The sequence below is a fragment of the Balaenoptera acutorostrata genome, chromosome X (genome assembly GCF_949987535.1).
Source record: "Balaenoptera acutorostrata chromosome X, mBalAcu1.1, whole genome shotgun sequence".
Lineage (NCBI taxonomy): Eukaryota > Metazoa > Chordata > Mammalia > Artiodactyla > Balaenopteridae > Balaenoptera > Balaenoptera acutorostrata.
In genome coordinates, this window is record NC_080085.1 from 13,048,791 (window position 1) to 13,073,315 (window position 24,525).

A 24,525-nucleotide genomic window follows, 5' to 3' on the forward strand; every position below is an offset into this window, starting at 1 on the left:
ATCCATCCATCCATCCAACTATCCAATCAACAAATATGTATTAAGTGCCCACTGTCCAGACACTGGCTTGATGCTGAGGATACAATGATAAACCAAACCAGACATGGTTTCTTTCTTGTAGAAAAGACAAACACTAATCAAATGGTTATATGTATATATTGCCACGAAAGAGAACTACACTATGTATTGAGAGCATATAACAGGGGCTGACCTTGTCATGAAGTTTATGCTGGGAGATGAAATTTGAGTGTGTGTGAACTAGGTGAAGAGGAGAAAGAATGCACCATGGAAGCCCATGTGCTGTGATAGAAGTAAGAATAGCATATTTGATGAGCTTGAAATAGGCCAATGGAGCTGGGGTGCAGAGAGCAAGTGAGAACATGATTCAGGATGGGGCTGAAAGATAGGCAGAGGCTATAGAAAGAGACCATCTCTTGTCCTAAAGAGTTGGTGTGAGGAAGTGAGGTTTGGACTTGAGGTGCCATTTTGCTGCAGTGAGGGGCAAGCCAAGGGATCAGCATGAAAGCCCTGAGGATGGTGCCAACAGCATGGAAGGGTGAGAAGGAACTACATAGTGAGAAGCCAGGTCCTTGGTGGCACTGCCTGAGCTACACGGTCAAATCTCACATGAATAAAGAATTAGTGTGGTACCACTTAGTTGTGGTTTTTATGATTTAAGTATTTAAATAGGTTTTTTTGTCACTTGTTTCCCTCAAATAAGGAGTCAGCCAAATAAAAATGGCAACCACTGTGTACTTGTTGAGACGTTTGCCTTTTTTTTTTTTTTTTTAGTAATTAATGAATACTAGCTGCATTGAATGCTCACTTCCATTATTGTGTGGGTGTGTGGAATGCTTTCTATGTCAATTTAAATCCTACTCATCTTCAAAGCCCAGGTTAACCTCCCTATCTTTCAGGAGGCTGAACAGTTACCTTCCTCCCCTTTTCAACAGCTTCTGTCCTTCCTGTTGGTCCATTAATAGTGTGACTCAATCTATGTGATCTTGTACTTTATTTTGTTTTATTTTATTTCATTTTATTTTATCTTGTTTTTTTAAAGACTAACTCCCTCTGACCCATTTTTTAAAATTGAAGTATGCTTGATTTACAATGCTGCATTAGTTTCAGGTGTACAGCAAAATGATTCAGTTATATATACACATATGTGTGTGTGTGTATATATATATATACACACACATATGTGTGTATATATATATATATTTACACACACACACACACACACACATATGTATATTCTTTTTCAGATTCTTTACCGTTGTAGGGTATTACATGGTATCGAATATAGTTCCCTGTGCTATACAGTAAGTCCTTATTGTTTATCTATTTTATATATAGTAGTGTGTATCTGTTAATCACTAACTCCTAACTTATCCCTCCCCTCACCTTTCCCCTTTGGTAACCTTAAGTTTGTTTTCTATGTCTGTGAGTCTATTTCTGTTTTGTAAATAAGTTCATTTGTATCATTTTTTAGATTCCACATATAAGTGATATCATATGATATTTACCTTTCTTTGTCTGACTTACTTCACTTAGTATGATAATCTCTAGGTCCATCCATGTTGCTGCAAGTGGCATTATTTCATTCATTTTTATGGCTGAGTAGTATTCCATTGTATTAATATATATATATATATATATATATATATATATATATACACCACACCTTTATCCATTCATCTGTCAATGGCCATTTGGGTTGCTTCCATGTCTTGGCTATTGTAAATAGTGCTGCTATGAACACTGGGGTGCATGTATCTTTTCGAATTAGAGTCTTCATCTTTTCCAGATATATGCCCAGGAGTGGGGTAGTTGGATCATATGGTAACCCTATTTTTAGTTTTCTAGGGAACCTCCATACTGTTCTCTATAGTGACTGCACCAATTTACATTGCCACCAACAGTGTGGGGGGGTTCCCTTTTCTCCACACCCTCTCCAGCATTTGTTATTTGTAGACTTTTTTTTTTTTTTGGCCGCGCCGCATAGCTTATGGGATCTTAGTTCCCCGACCAGGTGTTGAACCTGAGCCACGGTAGTGAAAGCGCCAAGTCCTAACCATTGGACTGACAGGGAACTCCCCATTTGTAGACTTTTTTATGATGGCCATTCTGACCGGTATAAGGTGATTTTGACTGGTAGTGATTTTGAGTATTTTTTTCATGTACCTGTTGGCCATCTGTACGTCTTCTCTGGAGAAATGCCTCTGACCCATTTTTTCCAAAGAACACTCTTGTATTTTAATATCAGTGCTTCCCCTGCCTTTTTCTCCTTTGCATCTTTTCAAGTATTACTTTTCAAATTTTGGGACACATAAGACTCACCTTTGGGCTTGTTAAAAGGGCAGATTCTCTCATATCATAGGTGCACATATGGAAAAACACAGTACATTAGGTATTGTATAGTATAGGTTCTTAGTGCCTAAATCATGAGTTGAATTGAATGAAAAGTCCAGAGGGATGTGATTTGGGGATTATCAGAAAGGTTTGTCCTGTAAGGCTCTAGAAATGGGCACCTCCTTCAACTTGTCTCCAGTGATCTCATAACTAGGCTGAGTATCAAGGTCAAGGTACTGTGTACTTAAAAGGCAGCCAAAATTTTTGATGACCTTAGCTAAAACTAGTGAGAGAAACCAAACCTCATCCCTCACATTCTGCATTAATAAGAACCACAGTGTCAGGAGTTCTTGACGAATAATGCATATTTCACCTGTTCTTCATTCATTTTTCGTTTCTGCCCAAACACCTTTACTTCCTTTACTTTTGAGCTCTGATCCGTTCCCACTGATTTTTGGTTTCTGTTCTAATGGGAAGCACCTTGGTCTAATGGGGAGCGGCCAGGCTTCTACCTAGAACACAGCTTTGTCTCGGCAAGTTGTCCGTTTCTTCCTCTCTCCCTCTGGCCCAAGCGAGCCCTGCCTCATCCACCCCTGCCTCTTATCCACACACACAGCCTCTTTCCTGTGTTTGCTACAGAGAAAGACAGTTTTCCAGCTTCTTCCAACCTAATCTTGTTTCTTTGACACATACATATGCACACACACACTTGGCTTTTCTTAATTTCATATATGAAAATTGACAAGTTTAACAAAGCAATGGAGAAGTTAAAAAACTAAGTCTTACAAGCCCTGGTAATAAGGGTCTGTTTTCATTCATTGCCTTCTCTTTACCCCACTGGTGATGAATGGCTTCCCACCATGGAGTTATGGGGATGGCTGAACACACAGCATCCACCACTGGAGAGATGAGATGGACAATGGTTTATTAGTCACCCATACTCACAGTCTGGGGCAGGAGGATCCCACGTGCCATGTAGGGCTACATGGGAGTTATACTCAGAAGCAGAGCGAACAACCAGGGGCTGTGAGAGGCAGGCTTCTGGTATCAAGAGGGTGAGGTGTACCCTGGCTTCTGTGGGAGGATGTGATTGGCTTGTTTGAATAGTTCTGAGGGCTGCAGGGAACTGTTCTTAGTCCCTGTGATAAGGAGAGTTGTTTGGCTAGAGGATCTTTGTGGCAGAGTAGGGAGAGGCACTTGCAATTAGGCTATTTGAGACCCTGCTGATTTCACCAGTGTCAAGGCAGTGCATAATATTAATTTTAGGTCTTCACCACAGAGTCTCTAGTTTTTACAAGAAATCTAAGCAGGGCCAGTCTATCTCTTTCTGGCTCCTGGTTTGTCTCCTCAGTCTTAGTTTGGGAATAGACTCACCCAAGTAATTTTCTGTCTTTTCAGATTTTGTATCACCACTTTCCTCTGTAAGCCTTCGGGGGTGGATTATGTCAAAGGTCCTTTGATTTTGTGCTTGCCCTAAATTTGAATGATTAAGCAATAACGATGAAACTGGATTGACTGTTTATACACTTAACTTTGAAGCTCTCTACCTCCTCTCTTAGGTTGGGTTCCCTAGAAGCAGAGCCTGAAGCAGGAAGTCAGGCGCGTTGCGGGGAGTGCTCTTCAGGGAGAACCTGGGAGGGAGGGAGGGAAGCAGGAAAGGAAAGGGGTGGGGGAAGGTGAGCGAGGATACGCGCGGTCTTGCTTCCTTAAAGAGAGGCTCTGACATACAAACCACACCTTGGAGTTATCCCTGACTTGAGAGGAGGGGTCTCTTTTGTACCCGCATATCAGTCAGTCTTTGTCTGTGGGCCATGGGGTGGGGTAGCTTCCTGGAGGGCATGGCTACCATCAGTCCGGGGCAGTTCTGCAGAGACGGAGGCAGCTGGGGTAGCCCACATTCTCCCCTGCTAGGGGATGGGTGCTCTGGCCTTGTAAGTGGAATCTGGTCAAGGTACCAAGTGCATCTACTGCATATACTTCACCTACTCAACAACGCTAAGAGGCAGAAATTATAATCACTGTATTTTTCAGATGAGAAAACTGAGGCATAGAAAAAGCCTGGCTAAAGTGAAGTCAGTATTCCAGCCCAGACAGCCCGGTGCCCATTTTCAGAGCATTGCTGGGGAAACATGCCTAAGAATTCCAGAGTCTCTTCTAGCTCTTCATTTTATGCTTTTAATTTTATTCAATTCATGAAATATGCATTGATCACCAGTATTGTACAGAGTTGTCTCATGGGAGAGTTTAGCTGAAGGCCCCAGTTACACTGCATCCTTCTCCACTAGAGGCTTTGATGTTGAAAGACCCTTGGACCCATTTTGTCCAACACTTCAAATTATATAATTAACTTTGCATACTTTGTTAGATTCAACCTCAAACTGTCTGATGAATCTGTCCTTCTTAAATCATTCGTGTGAGTTATCTGCTCATAAAATATGTCTTTTAATGAGGAAATCTGACAATGGCTCTTCATTTAAGTCAGTAATTAAGGATATCATGGATAGGAACATTGTTTCAGCTGCCAGTGTTGTACCGTTTTATCCTTAAGCAAATAGCTTGGAAGAGAGAGGCAGATGACTAAAGATATCTCTGAATAAGACTAGACAGTTAGCCTTCCTGGGTTTTTGGTACAAAAGGGAAATGACTGTGAACCAGGTGTTCTCTGTGAAAGAGGGTGATCCTTCTTTTTAGGACTTTACATCTTCGTTTAAAAAAAATGGGACAGGCTTCCATCAGCAGTGATCTCTAGGGAGGTGGGGAAGATTGCTAGGTAGGTTGAGTTTGAGCCATAAATTTTCAAAATTTTTATTTTATTTGTTTTAAAAATAGATAATACATCACATGGTTTAAAATTCAAAAGGGTATTATAGTAAAAAATCTCCTCCCCTTATTCTGCTGCTACCCACTTCCCTTTCCCAAAGGCAACTAGTGTTGTCAGTTTCTTGGTTATCTTTTCAGAGATGTTTTATGAATATTCAAGCAGGTACATGTAAATATTTGCTAAGATCTTTGAAAATTCAATGGTGAGTGTAGAAATAGGACAACCCATGTATTAGTTTCCTAAGACTGCCGAAACAAATTACCAGAGACTTAAGACCAAAGAAATGTATTCTCTCACAGTTCTGGGGACAAGAAATCCAAAATCAAGGTATCAGCAGGGCCATTCTTTCTCTCAAGGCTCTTGGGAAGAATCTTTCTCTGCCACTGCCTAGCTTCTGGTGGTTTCTGGCAATTCTGGGCATTCTCTGTCTTGTGGGCACATCATTCCAATATCTGCCTCTTGTCACGTGACATTCTCCCTGTGTGTCTCTGTGTCCAAATTTCCCTCTTCTTACAAGGATACCAGCCACTGGATTAGGGCCCACCCTAACCTAGTATGACCTCATTTTAACTTGATTACATCTGCCAAGACCCTATTTCCAAATAAGGTCACATTCACAGGTACTGGGAGTTAGGACTTGAGCATATCTTTTTAGGGGACATAATTCTACCTACTTCAATCCATAATGTTATAATTTCAAAGTTTAAAGCAGGCTTTGTAGAGAAGTAGAGTTCAGTTCACCTTTGGGATATGGAATGGAGTTGACAATTCTCTTGTTTGGGGGAAAGCAAATACCCAGATGGATCTTTCTCTTTTGTAGACATGAAGCAAAGACACACAACAATAAATGAAGATTTCTAAACCTCCAGTGACATCAAGAAACCAATCTGTTCCGGATGAAAATGAGAGAAGTTATCTGTGTAGTGAAAAGTGTTTACATCGGTGAGTTTTTTTCCCAACTTTTCTTTTGACTCCTACCTATAGTAAGAAATACGTTGTGACCCAGACGTGCAAATGTTTGAATATACATATATGAATAAATATAACTGAAACAAAGTCTTGCTCCATGAAACAGCATGTACATTTGTTATTTGAAATGAATTTTAATCTTTTCTAGTCTGCCTTTTTTTCATTAATTTTTTCTCAAGACCACTAATGGGTTGCCACCTGCAGTATGAATAACACTTTTTGGTGATATGTTCTTCCCTAGGAAGGGGTTTATAGATTTCAATGCCTGCATGTTATTGCTTGTTCTTATGGAGGTGTTTGTGCATGGCAGGAATAAAGTGGAGGGTTAATCTTTACCTCCCCAAGGAGGACTGAATGGCTGTGAAAGGGAAATGATGAGCTAATCACCTTGGCTCAACGTAGATTGGACTGTTGGTGCCGTACACGCATGTTACTCAAACTAGGACAAATGTACTAATGTTGGGCCTTTGTGTTCCAGTGTCTTCTTGGAGTCCTAAGACCAAGATTAGGGAGTGAGGGCTGTCAATCATTTTGGAAAATCCTGAAACTGAAACAGGATTGGGTGATGTGTTTAAGGGAGAAAGAAATGTCTCTGGAACCTCTCCTCCAGGGAGAAGAGACAGCTCAAGGACGTTTCTGTTGATGGAGTGGAAAGGAGGTGGGAAAATGAAGAGTAAAGTTAACTCTTTCGAACAGTGGTGAGGCCAGGGCAGGGCAGAGGTGCTCTTCCGGGACTAGTTGTGAGCTATGTTATAGGTTGTTGTCATGGATGCAGTTGGTGCCCACGCACATCCCTTTTAAGGACTCCTGATGCCATATCCCTCAGCAACTATGGGCTTGCCTATTCATCCCTACCTCTTTATCTAGAGAATTTTTCTCAGCAGAATGGGAGTCTCCTCATCTGGGAGGTTATGCTACCCCATTCCCCAAGTGGCTATGGCCAACGACAGACTGACAGAGGGTACAGAAGGCTGGCCCCTTTGCCTTTGAGGTGGTACTATCCTCTGGTGCAGTTTGTACTCCAGAATTCCCTGTGGGATCAGGTTGAAGCTGAATTCCCAGTAAGACCCCATGATAACTTCACTCCTTCCCCTGCCTCATCCTGCTTCCCTCATTCCTCTGCTGTCTCCCAGAAGAAATCACGTGCCTAAGAATTCTCATCTCAGGTTCCAGTTCTAAGGAATCCAGCCTAAGATGGTTACTTCTGTGTTGTAACTTCCTCAACTAGTAGTTTTATCATTACTTATTATTTTTTCTTATTACAGCAAGCTTCAGCCTTGCATTTGCATTTCGCTTCGGAAATTAGGGAAGCTGATCAGGACCATGCTTTGGGTGAAGCAGTACAAAGGAGTGATGCAGGAATGCAAGGGAAGTGACCAGCAGCAGGGTCATCAGTGGCCCCATGGGTGGAGGGAAGGAGTGGTTTCAAAGCAGGAGGGGACTGAGTCAGCCAGAAACAACCAAGGCAACTTCCTGGAAGGAGTAAACTTTCCCTTTTATTTGTGGAGAGGAGTCAAAGAAAGGCTGGACTTCTACTGACAAGTGAGATAGGACTTAAGTGGTTGTAATTTAGGGGCCAGGAGCGAACTGATCTCATCTTGTCTGTATGGGCTCTTGGCATATTCGTTTCCAAGTGCTGCTGAAACAAATGACCACGAACTCAGTGACTTAAAACACCACAAATTTATTATCTTATAGTTCTGGAGGTCAGAAGTCTGCAATGGGTTTTCAGGACTGCATTCCTTCTGAATGTTCTAGCACATAATCTGTTTCTTTGCCTTTTCTGGCTTCTAGAGGCCACCTGCATTCCTTGGCTCATGGCTTCTTCCTCTGTCTTCAAAGCCAGCAGTGTAGCATCTTTGAATCTCTCTCTGTTCCTCTGCTTGTGCTATCACATCTCCTTCTCTGACTCCTCTTGTGTCCCTTTTATAAGCATCCTTTTGAATACATTGGGCACACCCAGATAATCCAGGATAATCTCCCCACCTCAAGATCCTTAACTTAATGACATCTACAAAATCTCTTTTGCTACATGAGGTAACAACATTCACAGGTTCTCGATATTAGGTTATGGACTTCTTTGGGGAAGGGCATTGTTCAGCCTACCACAGTTAGGGAAACCTGGACACAAAAATTATATTTTCCTTTCAACATTTGCTTCATGTTCAATGCCTGGAATCAATTTTGCTGAGCTAATGTCTGTACTTACTCCTCACTCTTTTAGCACAAGAGTTAGTCTGTGTCAGGGCTTGGAGCTGGACCAAGGTGGGCCCCTGCCTCCATTACTGGGGCCATGGGTCTGTGTCACACAGGGTCGGAGAATACAGGGGCTGCATGGTATGGCTGTGCCTATCCATGGACAAGACTTTTTCCTGGGATGATTGGACAAGGACCGAACCATGAGTGGCATCTCCACTAGGTCCATCCAACACCGACTCTTTGACTAGATCTTTGGGAACTCACTAAAGCCAAAAAGGAAGGATGAGATGATTCTTCTCTGGCCACTAAGAGTGTCTGTGTATATCTGGCTCATATTTCATATCCACTAAGGAAGTGAGGGGATTTAGAGAAAGAATCGTCACCAGTCCCACTCCAGCCTCACTCTCGGTCTTTTTCTCTCCCTTAGTTTGTCAGGTATTATACTTCTTCACAATTTTTCCAACATCAAAATCAGGAGCAGAGCTCTAGACATAGTCTGTAGTCCATGCACATGAATCCCAGAACTACTGTTTAGTAAGATGCTAAGATAAAGTGGCATATGCTTCTTTCTCCATTAAATAAAAATTCCTGTATAGACAGCAACTTGTGATTAATGTCAGTCAAGGGAGGAATAGTGTCAGTGGGTGCTGTCATTTGATGTCAGTAATTTTTCCTTTGTAATCCTCAAATTGCCATGAAAGGTCATTGAGACTGAAGTTGGCTACCATTATTTTGCCCAGTAAAATGCATTTGACTGAAAATCTTCCTGTTTTCTGTCTTCGCATTGCTGTCCTGATATGAAAGAAATAATTTGACCCCTCAGCAAGGGATGCATGATGTCTTCCGCCCCTCAGACCTTGAGTTCATGCTTTTGAGTCTTCCCTTTCATTAATCTCCCAGGTCTTCTCTCCCTCTGCCTCTATCCTGTTCAGATTTTTCATCCACCATATTATGTAAATATGTTCTTCATTCTAGTGCTTCTTACCTGAACAGGAGCCTGGTCAACATGTGGATGGTTTGGTAAGAGCTAAAGCTGGAAAGCTAGGCTACTCTCCTTTTAAGATACTTGCAGTATCTGATTTTGAGTTGCTTGCCATCTAATTTCTAAAACCCACCAGCCATTTTCCCAGAATATTGGTTTGAGTCACATGATATTTATGACAATTCATTATTCCTAATATAACGCAGAAAAAGAGATCTTGAATAAAGGTCAAAATCACGCACACTTCCTAGTTACTTTTCACAATCCAAGATGTGGAACCATGAACTTGATGAATTCTGGGTATCATTGACATGCTTCAGAAAACCAAGTGGCTGCTTCATGGATATTTCTTCAGTCTTTAATATTTCTTGCTAGCCGACTGTGACAGTTTTGTACGAGGCAAGGATATCCTTTTTTAATATGTTTCCTTCGATCCCCAAGAATATAAATGGTTGTTGATTAGTGCTATGAAGCATACAGGATTCCATATCACTCTAACATGTTTCTGAGATTTGAGCTATTTATTTTGCCAGCTCAGTGTTTTCCCAATGCCAAGAAGAAATCTAACAAGACTGGAAACCCTGTGATATTCTTCATATGGGTATCACTGTGGAAAGGACAGACTAGAACCCAACCTGTGGGGCTTACCTGGTGGTGCAGTGATTAAGAATCCGCCTGCCAGTGCAGGGGACACGGATTCGAGCCCTGGTCCGGGAAGATCCACGTGCCGTGGAGCAACTAAGCCCATGCGCCACAACTACTGAGCCTGCACGCCACAACTTCTGAAGCCCCGCACACCTAGAGCCCGTGCTCCACGATGAGAGAAGCCACCGCAATGAGAAGCCCGCGCACCGCAACGAAGAGTAGCCCCCGCTCACCGCAACTAGAGAAAGCCCGCGCGCAGCAACGAAGACCCAATGCAGCCAAAAACAAATTTAAAAAAAAAAAAGAAAAAAAAAACCCAACCTGCAACCAACTAGTCTTAAGTAATAATAATAATAACAATGATAGTAAAGAAATAAAAGACTTTTGTTTAGTTCAACAAAAAGCAATAATGTGCTGTTAGGGGAAGTCATCTCAGAACTTGCCTAAAGTATACGGCAGGCATTTTTAAAATATTAGGCAGAGGGTTTTACAGGTACATGTGAATTGATTGAACTTTTATCTAGGGCAGTAATAAGTATGAGACAAATAGAAAATCCTTTCACCATTGAGAGCCATTCACCTAAGGGAAACATTTTTATTGACAACCCACAAATAAAAATGCAATGTTATAAGTTTCTTTAAAAAAAAAAACAACTAGATAAGTGTATTATTCAAAAGCTTTTTAAAAATTTTAAACATTTTATTATGAAAATTTCAATCATACACATACTTAGTAAGAACAGTATAATAAATTCCCATATTCCATCACCCAGTGTCAATAATTATCATTTTAACAATCTTTCAACTTTTTTCAAAAATAAGAACTACTTGAGTCATATCCTACAGATATCCTATTCAGTTTCTTGCCTAGTCATTTCTATTCCTTATGGACTTCAAGACATCTCATGTTAATTTCAATAGATTTTCTTATCTCTTACTTCCCTGAGAAGATAGGCTATTCAGTTTGAGATCTGCCATTTTCCCTTCTCTGCACTTCAAAATGTCTCAGAGTTCTGTTCTATTTCCCCCATCCTCTCCTCCTATTTCCTCAGAGAAATAGCATTTCTCCATGTGAAGTTAAACCTCCATCTGAGTATTTAGTCACAACTGCCTCCTCCAGAATCTTGTCCTGTTAATTTTCTCTCCCCCATTTTCTATCTTTAGTCTTCCTCTTGGCTCCATTATCTCTGCCAGTAAACATGCTCATATCTTCTCCAAACTCAAAAGGCAGAACTACTGGGAACATCTTTCGAACTGTCTTTCTCCCCAAACTGACTCTGACTAAAGCCTTCCCTTTTGTAGTTATTCTTTTTCCACCTAGACTTGAAATCTGGGAAAATCCTTGATTTCTTCCTCTTGTTCTTCCTCCAGCCAGGCTTCAAGAATCTGTATTTTTTCATCGACTTTGCATCTGCCCCAGAGTAAGAGGCTGTATTTTCTGAAGATGGTCACAAAAATGTCTCCCATCCCACATGCTCTTCTTCAGTGTGACCTTGACACTCCTGCTATTGGGTGGTAGGGTCTATGTCCCTTCCCCTTGATCTGGGTGAAACTTTGTGACTGCCTTGACCATTAAAATATGGCAAAAGTGACACTATGTGACTTCTGGGATAGGTCATAAACATGCCATGCACGTCCCTCTTGCTCTGTTAGAGCCCAGCCATCATGCTGTTAGGAAGCTCTAACTAGCTCACATGGAGAGACCACATGGAGAAGCCATATATAAGTGTTTCAGCCAATAGCCAGCCTCAACCACCAGACAGGTGAATGAGGAAGGCTTCAAGGTGACTGTGGCCACCAGCCATTGTCAAAACTTCCCAGCCGAGGTCCCAGACATTGTAGAGCAGAGACAAGCCATCCCTATAATGCAGTGTTCAAATTCCTGACCTAGAGAATCTGTGAACATAATAAATTTATGCAAGTTTTTGGTTGATTTGTCACGCAGGCATAGCCCTGGAATACCCAGCCTCCCCTTCCTCACTGTGCTCGCTCTAATTCACAGCCACAGCCTCTTGGCCTGATTTCTGGACTAGGCTTTTCTGTCACATTTTTAATTTGCTTCCAAACACTGGGGAATAGGCAGGGCATATTACAACAACCATTTTGCAGGTAAGGAACTGAGATTTAAGTAAAGGGAGGTTAAAATGACTCTCAAAGTAACTTGTAGAACGGGAACTAGAACTATGAAAGGGGACTTACTCTAGACTGTAGAGTTTCTCAAGCACATTTTCCCACAGAATCCTTTCTGAAAACATCTGTCAGCATTTGAAGGACACTGGTTTCCCAAGGAACATAGTTTGGGAAATACCCTTCTAGTCCAATTTCCTCTTTTTGTAGATCAAGCTTGGGAGATTTCTTTTCCAAGACATAAAGAAAAGATACAAAAGGGACAGGAACTGGAGTGCAAAGTTGTTCTGCCAAGTCTTTATAGCTTGCTGTGTGTGGTGAGGTTTTTTTGGTGTGCTTGTGCCTTTATAGTATTTCTATCAGCCTGGCTCTAGGTGTGCCAGGTGAGAGAGGAAAAGATATATTTGGATGTGTCAATGCCTTTTAGTCAAAGACCACTGTAAGCACACTTGATTAAATAAATTGGGTTTATTACTCATTGCAGGGAATCATGGGGTCCCTCAGTAAGAGGGTGTTAGAACATATTATAAGATTTGGGCTCCAGTGGAGTGAGTGAGGGGAGAATCTAAGGAAGCAGGAGTTTGGTCTAGATGGGTTGCTGTCAGAAAGTGAGGATAGTGCTATGATTGGGTATTCTGTGGGTGTCACAGTGACCTTGTTTTTGTTTGTGCTTAAGATTATGAAGTGGTCTTGTTTCATTCCATTTTATCATGATCTCAGAGTAACCTTGTCTGAGGCTGATATTCTGTGATTTTATCTTCTACAGGAGAACAAAAATGTCCTGGCTGTGAATGTCAAACGAGCTTGTAAAAATATTGAGGTCTAGTTGTGAACATCAGATTAGTTTTGGATATCAGAGGTTGCTTTTTTCTTTTTCACAGGTCATTATTCTTAATCATTTTAGGTATTAAAGAGCAAAGCAGATCTCTTTGTCTGGGGCCAAGACTCATCCAAGAGAACCTGACCTTGTTTGGGATGGGGTCTTTACTGCTAGGTCATAGGAGACAATTAAAGCAAAGAAACCTCACAAGCAGATGGCCAAGAGACTCAGTGAGTGGTATCAGATTCTTATTGCATATAACCTTCAATAGAATAAAAGAGATTGTTTAAAAAAACCCCCAATAACCCTTATAACCAATGTCTGTTAGAATTTTGAACCTTTCAATCACTGCTTTATTAGAAGGAACATCCTCCTGATTTGAGCCAAGAACACTCAAGAGGCACGCTCACTGAGTTGCATGAGAATGGAGAGATAACATTTGTGAACTCAAAACCCGGCTCGTAAAGCAACACTTGCCCATTTCACTGGTTAGCGTTAGATTTAGGACTAGAACTCAGGCCCCTGACCCCCAATTCAGTGCTATTAAATTCCCAGTGCCTCGCCCATGTACGTAGGAGTTGACACTATTCACAATGACATCTAGAGCCAATTGTTTTTGTCCCTTTATGGCCCTTAATAGGTATGTTTTCCATGGAAACGGTTAATAACATTTTAAATAGTTACTTCAGAACTCATAAGATCTGATCATCATTTCTGTATTTGATGATACACCCCAGTGTTTTTGAGGGATAATGACTGCGCAAGAAAAGTGAGCATTTTCTCTTTACAGCAGTGTAGCTCATAATTAATTGATCATCATCTCCTATTAGTGAGATATCTTTGATCCTGCTAATTGAAAACAAGACTATTTTCCTAAGCACAGAATAAAAGCAATATTAAACTGTTTAGTCTCTGTCTGCTTAAGGGCCAAACATTAGTTAAGTGAGTTTATAGGAACAATTAATCAAAAAGTTTAAACAACTGATTTTTTTTTTTTTTAATGATTTGCTGGCCACACTGGCTGAGGAGCTCTCTTACTTAACAGAATGGCTTTCCCAATATCAGACAAGTAATTTTAGTGAGGTTGAGGGAGCAGAAAAGGAAAGGGACCAGAAGATAGAATGAACATATCATCATCATCACCATCACCATCACCATCATCATCATCATCATCATAACGTAAGCATGATGCTTGCACATAGTTATTACTACTTAGAAGTCCTGTGAAGTGTAATTTTTATTCACACTTTATAGATAAGGACATCAGGGCTACAAGATGTTACAGAATTCATCCAGTGTAAATGGTATAACCAAGATGTAAATGCACATTTTTAGACTCTAAATCCTATTCTGGGTCCAGCACTTTTTTTGCTATATCATTTGGCCTCATAATCTGATTAATGTCAAAAGAAAATATGAGCAATGCTAGAATATAAACAGGTGAGGAGGCAAATGCCCAGAATCAGTATAACTTGCCATCACAGCTCTGGATAGGATTGTTACACTTTTGTTGGAAAGACAATGTAGCTTGTAGAGTTGAGAGATGGGTAAAATGTTCTTTGAGTTGAGTGACTGGATATTGTGAACCAGTACTTAATGAATAGTTATTATTTTGAACTCTACAAATTTCCTGTAGGAGTGTGTACAACTATGGGGTACTTAAGTAGTTTTAGAAACAAAGAATCCATGTGTTTCTCAAATTATTTCTTTTCCTCCTGCAATTCTACATTTCTTTATCCTGCTTAGCAGCAGCAAAAGGTATTATACAAGAGCACAACTTGTTATGATGTCATAGAGACGTGATCTACTGTGTAAAGGATGCTTCTGGGCTTTGTATTTTTATAAATTTATAGTCTAGACATCAACTTAGAGCCAACAGAATGAACATGCCTAAATTAAGGGTCAGCAAACTTTTTCTGTAAAGAGCCAGATAGTAAATATTTTAGGCTTTGTGAGTCACATGGTCTTTTTAGCAGCTTCTCAGCTCAGCTGTTGTGGAGCTCAAGCAGTCATAAGCAATGCAGAAACAAACAGGCATGGCTGTGTTCCACTAAAACTTTATTAATGAAATTCAAATTCCATTTAGTTTTCACACTTCATGAAGTATTATTCTTCTTTTGATTTTCTTTTCAACCGTTAAAAAATTGTAAAAACCTACTCTTCACTCAAAGTTCGTACAAAAACATATAGCTGGCTGGACTTGGCTCGTTGGCCACAGTTTGTAGACTCCTGGCCTCATTAGCACAGTAGGGACTTTAAGGGATTTGTACTGGATGAAAAAGATGTGGGCTTGATTGGGAGGAGGACGTTAAGACAAGAACATATGTGACTTCAGGCTTAGAGGGGACAGGGGCGACAGCTCTTCTTCAGAGTGGGCCAGCACCTCTTCCCCGTCTCCGTCGTGAGCGATGCCTGTTGCCTTGTACAATTGTTGTTCTGAACAGATTCACCCAAAATGACTCACCGGCCTGAACAAAGCTGGGGAAGATTTTCTGCCTTTTATTCAAAAGGAGTTTGGCCCACCTGCGCCTCTTAAATTAAGATTTCCAGAGCTCAGGTCTTTAAGCCTCTTAACATGGTTTACTTCTTACACCTTTTATCAGCATAGAAGAAGAGCTGCTTTTCTCATCCTTTCTTGTAAAACCCTATTCCAAATGTATAAGGTACTTTATTCACATGATGCTTCATGGCTGTTTCCGGGCCTCTGATCACAGAAGCACAGAAAGTTATAGAAAATTTAAATGGCACCCTGTTAAGTGTTGTGGGCAGCATTTGACAAGACATAGATAATCTGGAGTTTCAGAGATCTGATTTGAATTTCTTGTCTGCATCCCTCCCTGCTTTTTTTTTTAATTGAGGAATAAATTATATATAGGAAAATTCATTCTTTTTGGTATACAGGTCTATGAAATTTGACAAATGCATGTACCCACTGTGACATATCTGTTTTGTAACTATCATGACAAACAAGATATAGAATATTTCCATTAACCCCCAAAATTTCCTGGGGCGCCTTTGTAATTATCCTCTCCCCTAACTCCAGCCTCTGATAAACACTGATCTAGTCTTTACCTTTCCCAGGATGTCACGTAAATGGAATCATATAGGATGTAGCCTTTGGTCTGGCTTCTTTCATCCGGCACAGTGCATTTGAGATTCATCTGTGTTGTTGCCTGTATCAGTAGTTTGTTCCATTTTATTGCTAAGATTTCATTATATATGTGTACCAGTTTGTTTCTATATTCTCCAATGGAAGATATTTGAGTTGTTTTTGTTTTTCAATTTTGACCATTCTGATAGGTATATAGTAGTATCTCATTATGGTTTAATTCACATATTCAAATGACTAACAACGTTGAGCATCTTTTCATATGTTTATGTGCCACCCACGTGTCTTCTTTGGTGAAGTGTCTGTTCAAATTCTTGGCACATTTTTTTTTTTTTTCTTGGCACATTTTTTTTTTTTTTTTTTTGCAGAATAATCATGTAAGTTTATTGACGTCACCAACAGTAGTTTTGTTTTTAACTACTTGTTCTGCTGACATCTGGGTTCTGTCTAAAATAAAATTGAATGCCAGATGGGCCTTTTCCAGAAACCTTATGAAATTCAAATACATAGCCACCGTCATGGTTAAGGGACCGTTTGAGAGACATCAAGTTTTCTTTGCTTACTGCTCTTGCTTGCACCCTTTACGCTAAACGGTTGTCCGGAGCGTTGTGCCTCAAAGGATGTTGATCCTAATTAAAGATTGAATTCTCTGGAAGGATTTTTTTTTTTTTTTTAATTTTTATTTATTTATTTATTTATTTATTTTTGGCTGTGCTGGGTCTTTGGTTCGTGCGAGGGCTTTCTCCAGTTGCGGCAAGTGGGGGCCACTCTTCATCGCGGTGCGGGGACCGCTCTTCATCGCGGTGCGCGGGCCTTTCACTATCGCGGCCCCTCCCGTCGCGGGGCACAGGCTCCAGAAGCGCAGGCTCAGCAGCCGTGGCTCACGGGCCCAGCCGCTCCGCGGCACGTGGGATCCTCCCAGACCAGGGTTCGAACCCGTGTCCCCTGCATTAGCAGGCAGACTCTCAACCACTGCGCCACCAGGGAAGCCCCTGGAAGGATTTTTAAATCCCAGCAACTAATACATGGATGTAGAAAGCCAAATGATCTCTTCCCTGGAATCAAAGTCCTTTCTCTTTTTCAGATTCTTTGCTAGAATAATAAATGTCTTCTTTCACACACTCTGATATGCAAGAGATGCATGTCAGTGCCCAATGTAAAGAGTTTTTAATCCTTTCGCATTTTCTCACCCTCTCTTTCTTGGCTGCATATTGACTTTTATGAGCTCTAGTCACTTTGCCTTTGGGGCCTCTTTCTCTATAAAAATATACTACAATTATATTTCATGACTGCGTTGGTATAAAAACAAATATTGACATATAATGTTATTTACTTAAACATTGTCTTTGAGCTAAAATTTATATTTTTTTCTTTTGATTTTAAAATAAATTAAAACATTGCTCTGGTCCCCTAAAACTGGTGTGAGCCTTAGGAACGCTGCATGATGTGCCTAAAGGGGACGTTGGTCCTTCTTCCTAGCTGTGGAGAACTGATAATAAGCTGAATTAAGAACCAGTATGCATGGTGGGGCCCAAAGTTGTCCACGCCCCATAAGACTCTGCAGATACGGACTTTAGGACAGATACTGGATACTTTGAAAATACCTCCCGCATGTACACTAGGAACATGGGGAAAGGTCAGATTCATTTTACTGACCTTTTCTTTCCCATCAGCAGTGGCAGCTGCAATCTTTTATTTGCAGTGAATTGAGGAAAAATAGGGGCCTCAGTACTTGCATGAGAACCACCAGAGTCAGTTAACAAGGTCCCTTTGAATGAATTTCAGTTTTCTAGGCCCCATTTAATGGAATCAGACATTTTGGATCAGAATCTCAACTGTTTGAGGCATATAAATCTCATGCACGCTTAAGCTCCTAGCCACTGTTCTACTAAACATCTATGTGGGTTTCTCTCCTCCAGTAGTTCTCCATTGCGGAATAAAGCCTGGCTCTTTAACCTGGCATTGACTGTCCTTCATAGTATGTTCCAACACCCCTCAGAGCCTGGTATCTCCTTCTCCAGCCCTGCTGAAGTACCAGAAGTTATTCAAATGTACACTCTTCTCTTTGGGCCTAAAATCCACTTCTTTCACAGGCTCTCAGTTTCATATTCATTCCTAAGGACTCATAGCAAATGCCATCCCCTCTCCAAAGCTCCTGTGGATCCTTTAGTATAAAATTGACCCCTCCTTTCTTTGTGCCCTACGCACATAGCTGATATACCACCTGGGGCACATTATTGCATTTCTTTAGTTGTGACTGTCAACTTGAAAAAAAATACGATGTGAGAGCTGTGAGTTTCAGTTTTATCTGGGGACTTACTGAGGACTACAGCCCAGGAGACAGCCTCTCAGGTACTGTGAGGTTCCTCTGAGGAACTGTGTCAAAAGAGGTAGAGGGAGAAGCAGGTATATATATATAATTTTGGCAAAGGGGTATGTGCAAATCAAGCATACATCTCAGTAGAAGGTTGCTGCTAGTCACGAGGAACGGATACCTAATTGAATGGTTTTAGTGCTTTACTGAGTCTGGGAAGATGCAAGAATCCGGGTTCATAAAAATTTCTCCTTAAAATATCTGACTGTCTGAAGGCCTTTTCTGCCAGTTTTCCCAGAGCACGGAGTTCCTTATTCTCAGTCTTCGCCCTGAATTCTTTTCAGGGTATGCTGTGGGTCAACAACTGCAGTGACTAATGACTCAATTCTTGTAGAACTGGGTGGCAAGTGGCATTCCTTAGTTGGCATGACTTTTCCCCTACAAGTTAGAATGCTCATTTCTTAAAAGCAGGGCTCATTTCTCATTTGTTTGTTCATTTTACAAATTACAATGCTTGTTTCTTACAGGCAGAGTACTTTTCTTACTTAACTATATTTCCCTTTTGTGTATATGTGTATGTATATTTGCTTGTTTATATATTTATTAATTCTTAAGGCTAAACACAGGCAAGGGAGAACGTGAACCTTTCAAATGGCAAAAATCAGTCTTGGCACATTTTTAATTGAGTTGTTTGTTTTCTTGCTATTGAGTTTTGAGACTTTTTGTTTTTTTTTAATACTCTGGGGACAAGTCCTTTATCAGATAGTTACGTGTTCTAGAAATATTTTCTCCCAATCTGTGGCTTTTCATTTTCTTAACAGTATCTTTTGCAAAGCAAAATAATTTAATTTTGATGACGTTCAATGACACCCCAGTAGCAAGAAGCACACATAGTGCCCAAATCTATTCTTCAATAAAAGGAACCAGGATTCCTTAGAAATATGTCTGACTCCAGGACTAGGGCAGGGAAGATACAGGAAGAGCCGAAACATCTTGTGGTATCAGAAAATAAAAGTGCTGAAAAATCATGGGGATGTGTTGAAAGGACAGGAGAGTCAACTTGAAGGAACTCTCCATGGCCAAATCTGGGAAAATATGAGCAATAAAACAAATAATGATAGTAATGGATTATAACCTATAGAATAAGATAAATATCCATGAATTCATACTGATATAAATAAATAATTGGGTAAAAAAATAAATGAAAGAGGCAGAAAAGTTCTGTTTTCGGTAGAAGTTCAATAATAAATATAGGGACTTCCCTGGTTGTGCAGTGGTTAAGAATCCGCCTGCTAACGCAGGGGACACGGGTTCGAGCCCTGGTCCAGGAAGATCCCACATGCCGCAGAGCAACTAAGCCTGTGCGCCGCAACTGCTGAGCCCGTGTGCCACAACTACTGAAGCCCGCACGCTTAGAGCCCATGCACCACAATGAAGAGTAGCCCCTGCTCCCCACAACTAGAGAAAGCCGGCACACAGCAATGAAGACCCAATGCAGCCAAAAATAAATACATAAATAAATTTTTTAAAATAAATAAATATAGAAAGAATGATGTAAATAGAAAATCACCATTTGGCAAAAGCTATGCAAATAATTGTTTTAGGCAAGAATTATTAATGGCTGTTAAAATTAGTGGATGAAAGTTTGAGCAGAAATAAGATATTTGCATAGTTTCAATGTGTCTCCCCCAAATATTTAGTAATTACAAAGGGAAAAATAGTAGCTTTACAGTGGAGAAACATGGCAGATACTACCTTAACCAAGTTAACCTCATTGGTAATGGGGTTAATTGACATCATGTGCCTCCTGATACGATGCACTGAGAAGGGTATAGCATCATGTCTATGATTTTCTTGCCAAAAATGCATAACCTGAATTTAAACATGAAGAGCCATCATTCAAACTCAAATTAAGGAACATTACATAATATAACTGGCCAGTCCTTTCCAAAGGTGTCAAAATCATGAAAGACAAAGAAAGATTGGCAAACCATCTCAGACTGGAGAAGACTAAGGAGTCATAACAACCAAATGTAAGGCAGGATCCTGGCCCAGAAAAAGGACATTAGTGGGACAACAACAATACAATGAAATCTGAAGAAAGTCTGTGGTTTAGTTAATAGTGTTGTACCAATGTTAATTTCTTAGTTTTGACAAATGTACCACAGTTAAGTAAGATGTAGTATTAGGGGAACTGGATGAAAGGTATATGAGGACTCTCTATTATCTTGGCAACTTTCTGTAAATCTAGAATTATTTAAAAATTAAAAAAAAAAAAAACCACCAGTGGAAAAGTAAGCCAAAATCTTTAAAGCAGTCACATGTAGGAGTAAGGAAGAAACCAAGTAGAAAAGATAGGGATAGGAATTGGGCTTTCTGATTTAATACGTTTTGCAGATTTGACTTTGGAATCATGTAAACACTTTACATAACTCTAAACAAAATTAAATTTAAAAGCATTTCCTAAAAATCAAAAACAAAATGAAACCAACAAATCTAAAGGTATAGTAAGTTAGCGGCAAAAGTACAGAGGGAAGAAATATTTCACATGACTTTAAACCACAGTAATTTGACTATATATTCCTAGTGAGATATACCCTATGGACAAAAAAAGCTGAAAAACTCAGTTGTAGCTCACGGGCCAGAGCTGGGTCATATAGCAACCCAAAGCTGCAAGGGAATATGGGAAGGCATTTGACTCTGTAGTGTAAGGCAGCAAGGGAGAATGGGGCTGGGGACGGCTTCGGGATAGCCAGTCAGCAGTACCAGCCATTGATCGCTATCTGCTGGGGCCACTGCCTCTCTGTTTCCACTTACCTTGGATTGGGGTAATAAAATCCTTTCCTGATAGCAGATAAAATGGTAGTGGGCAGCAATCCTTCTGCCTCAAGTATTCTGCCAACTTACTGAGGTCGGGGTTGCTGCCTTGACAGAGTTGAGCAGCAAATCTGGAACCATCTCTTCTTTGGCCAATGGAAGAGAAATTCCAAGTTTATCAGTGGTAACTACTGTCATCTCCAGGCTAACAGTGGAGCACTGCTTCCATCACTTATTTTTATGCTGAAGAAAATGGTAACCATGCTCAGAGACTCTTACATTCCATAACAAGACTTGTGATTTTAAAAGAAAGAGTAATGGAAGCCTAAAGTCTGGAAAGATGCATGATGTGTAAATTCAGCCATCATTATGCAAATGGATATACACATAATAAATCCAGAGATGGCTGACTATATTTTAGAAATATTATAGGCCAATTATTTTGACAGCCTGCAGGAGGTAGGTAAATTGTGAAATATATGTTACAGTATACAGAGTAGCTTGTTAACAAGATGTCTTTTGCTGGAAAATATTTTAGCAGAGAAACCATCCATCAGCACATTTCCAGCTTTGTTCTCCTCCTTTGACTTCACAGATATATTTAGTATCATGAAAAAAAAAGAAAGGGAGGAAGCCTTGTGTGTTTGGGTAGAGGCTTGTGGTAGTTTCATAAACCTTGTCTCATTTGAAACTTACAATAAGTCAGTGAAATATTTGAACCAAAGCTCATTTTCCCATTTTATAGATAAACAAGCCGAGGTTCTTGGAGTTTTCATGATTTGCTTAAGGTCAGGTAGGAGGCAAATTTGGACTGGAACTCTATATCCGATTAGTGTCTTTTGCACTGTAACACTTCCTCCTTCTTTCACTCTCTTCACTGCAGATTGAGCTAGTTTGGGATACTCTGGTGCCTTCAGATGAGTGACCAAGGGCACACGGGGGCTCCAAGATTATTGGTTGCATGTCCACAGGCCAAGTGTAATGCTAAAAATAAAAGGTGCATTTTTAGCTAATGTCTGGGTTAAAAAAACATTAAGTGAGCAACAACCAAATCTCCCAAGGCCTCTGCTATCACTACCAGTGTTTCACCAGGTGGCTGAGGGGACAGCATTTCTTATTCAAAAATGCATGTTAATGGCAAAGTGTCAGAGTGTCAGTGTATGAGAGTGTCAGATTACTGATTTGTTGGGTAACCAATCACTTCTCCTGTCTGGGCCTCAGAGTAGATTATTTCTCGGGCTCCTACATAGTTCTACTATTCTATAATTTTTTGCATGGACTTGCAGTGCGGAAGAGAAAGTTCTAAACCAGGGGAATGTTAAGAGGCCAGCTGTTATGCCATAGATTTCTTTCTGGACATTTGGACCTACAGAGTTTAAGGACTGGCAAGAGAATTCTCAACTCTTAGAAATTGCAAAGTGCAGAAAAGTTGAATTAATGAAGATAACAGCCTCGTTAGGAATTTTAAATGATGCACTTAGTGCTTTCTCTGTTAGCCTCTCAGAAGTGTCATAAGTGGTTTTATGAGAGCAAAGAATGACATGGCGAAATCTGCTACCTAAGGACAAAGCTGGGTGTGGGTAGAATGATACTCTGGCAGACATGGTAGCCTGATGGCAGTGGTTCTCAGTTCTGGCCACATCTCAGAATCGCTTGGGGGACTTTTTAATATTTGTAATTGAGGTTTAAAACAAACAAGTAAATGGACACACAGAGCAAAAATCTTAAGTGTACAACATAAGGAATTTTATATATGCATCCACTTGTGTTATCATTACTCAGGTCGAGATATATAGATCATTCCCAACACCTCAGAAGAACTCCTCTCATTCAGCACCCTGCTCCGAGGATTACCACTCTTCTGTCCTCATCACCATAGATGAGTCCTGCCTGTTTTTGAATTTAATGTAAATAGAATCATATAGTAGATACTCCTGTATCTGGCTTCTTTCACTTATTTCATTATGAGTGAGATTCATCCATGCTGTTATGTGTATCAGATGTTTGCTCTTTTCCATTGCTGTGTAGTATTCCACGGCATGAATCTACTACATTTTATTTGCCCATTCTGCTATAAAGTTGGCCCTCCATATCCGCAGGTTCCGCATCCACGGATTCAACTGACCACGGATCGAAAATATTTTTTAAAAAAATTCCAGGAAGTTCCAAAAAGCAAAACTTGAGTTTGCTGTGTGCCATCAATTATTTGCATAGCATTTACATTGTATTAAGTATTATAAGAAATCTAGAGCTGATTTAAAGTGTACAGGAGGATGTGCATAGGCTATATGCACATGCTACCCCATTTTATATGATGGACTTAAACATCTGCAGAATTTGATATCTGCAGGGGGTCCTGGAACCAATCTTCTGCAGTACTGAGGGGCATTTAGGTTGCTTCCAATTTTTGTGTTACTTTGAATGAAGCTGCTATGAACATTCTCACGCATGCCTTCTGGTGGACATGAGTACTCATTTCAGTTGAGTGTATACCCAGGAGTGGATTTTCTGCATGTTAGGGCAGATATATGTTTACTGTATAGTAAACTGCTAAACAGTACTCCAAAGTGGTTGTTCCCTGATTAATTACCTCAGAATCTCTGAGAGTGGAACCCTATCTGAATGATAGGTATCATTCAGAATCTTGCTTGGTGGTTCTGATGCCCAGTGAGAATGAGGGTCTCTGCGGCCCAGCCTTAATGCCCAGGCATGTATCTTTGTGACCATCTCAGCCCAAAAGAGACAATCCATTTATTGTCCAAAATAGGGAAATCATTCCTTGTCTGTAGATCTGAGAAGGAGCGGAGGTTTGTTCTCTGGGGTTTGCCACCTAGTTCTTTTCTTTTGCTATACTCATCTGAGATCACATTAACTGCCTTACTCCTCCCCAAATCCCTGAACACAGGAATGGATTTGTCCTATGCATCAGGAAATATGAAGTGTGAGGTTGGGCCATAGAGCTCTTTCAGGGCTCCTGACAGCATTCTACCACATGAGTAACCACAATCTTACTTCTCACGCTGCAGAAATTCACCTCCTTTTAGCGTTTCTCTACCTAATTTTGCCGAGAGACTGTCATTCTCTTTTTTATCTGTCAGTGTTTAGAATTGACTTTGCTTAAAAGAAATTTTACAAGCAACATGACCCGTTTACTTGTGGTTCATCTGAATTAATAAGAACAGCTAATATTTATTTACCAGTTACTATGGGCAAGGCACCCTGCTATGTGCTATGAATGAATTTTCTCTCAAAATAAGCCAACAAGCTCAGGAGCTATTATCAAGCCCATTTTACAGATGAAGAAAGTAAGGTTTTGAGAGCTTAAGTAACTTCCCCAAGTTCATGTGCTGATACATTATGGAGCTGGGAT

General features: G+C 40.4%; 1 long non-coding RNA gene across 1 annotated transcript in view; it reads left to right on the top strand.

Annotated features, from left to right (window-relative positions):
• Positions 1-24,525, top strand: part of LOC130706222 (uncharacterized) — a 220,911-nt gene that overhangs the window by 68,345 nt on the left and 128,041 nt on the right. Inside the window, exon 3 of the long non-coding RNA XR_009006593.1 lies at positions 5,994-6,115. This is a non-coding gene — a long non-coding RNA (uncharacterized LOC130706222). The remainder of the gene's footprint in view (positions 1-5,993; positions 6,116-24,525) is intronic.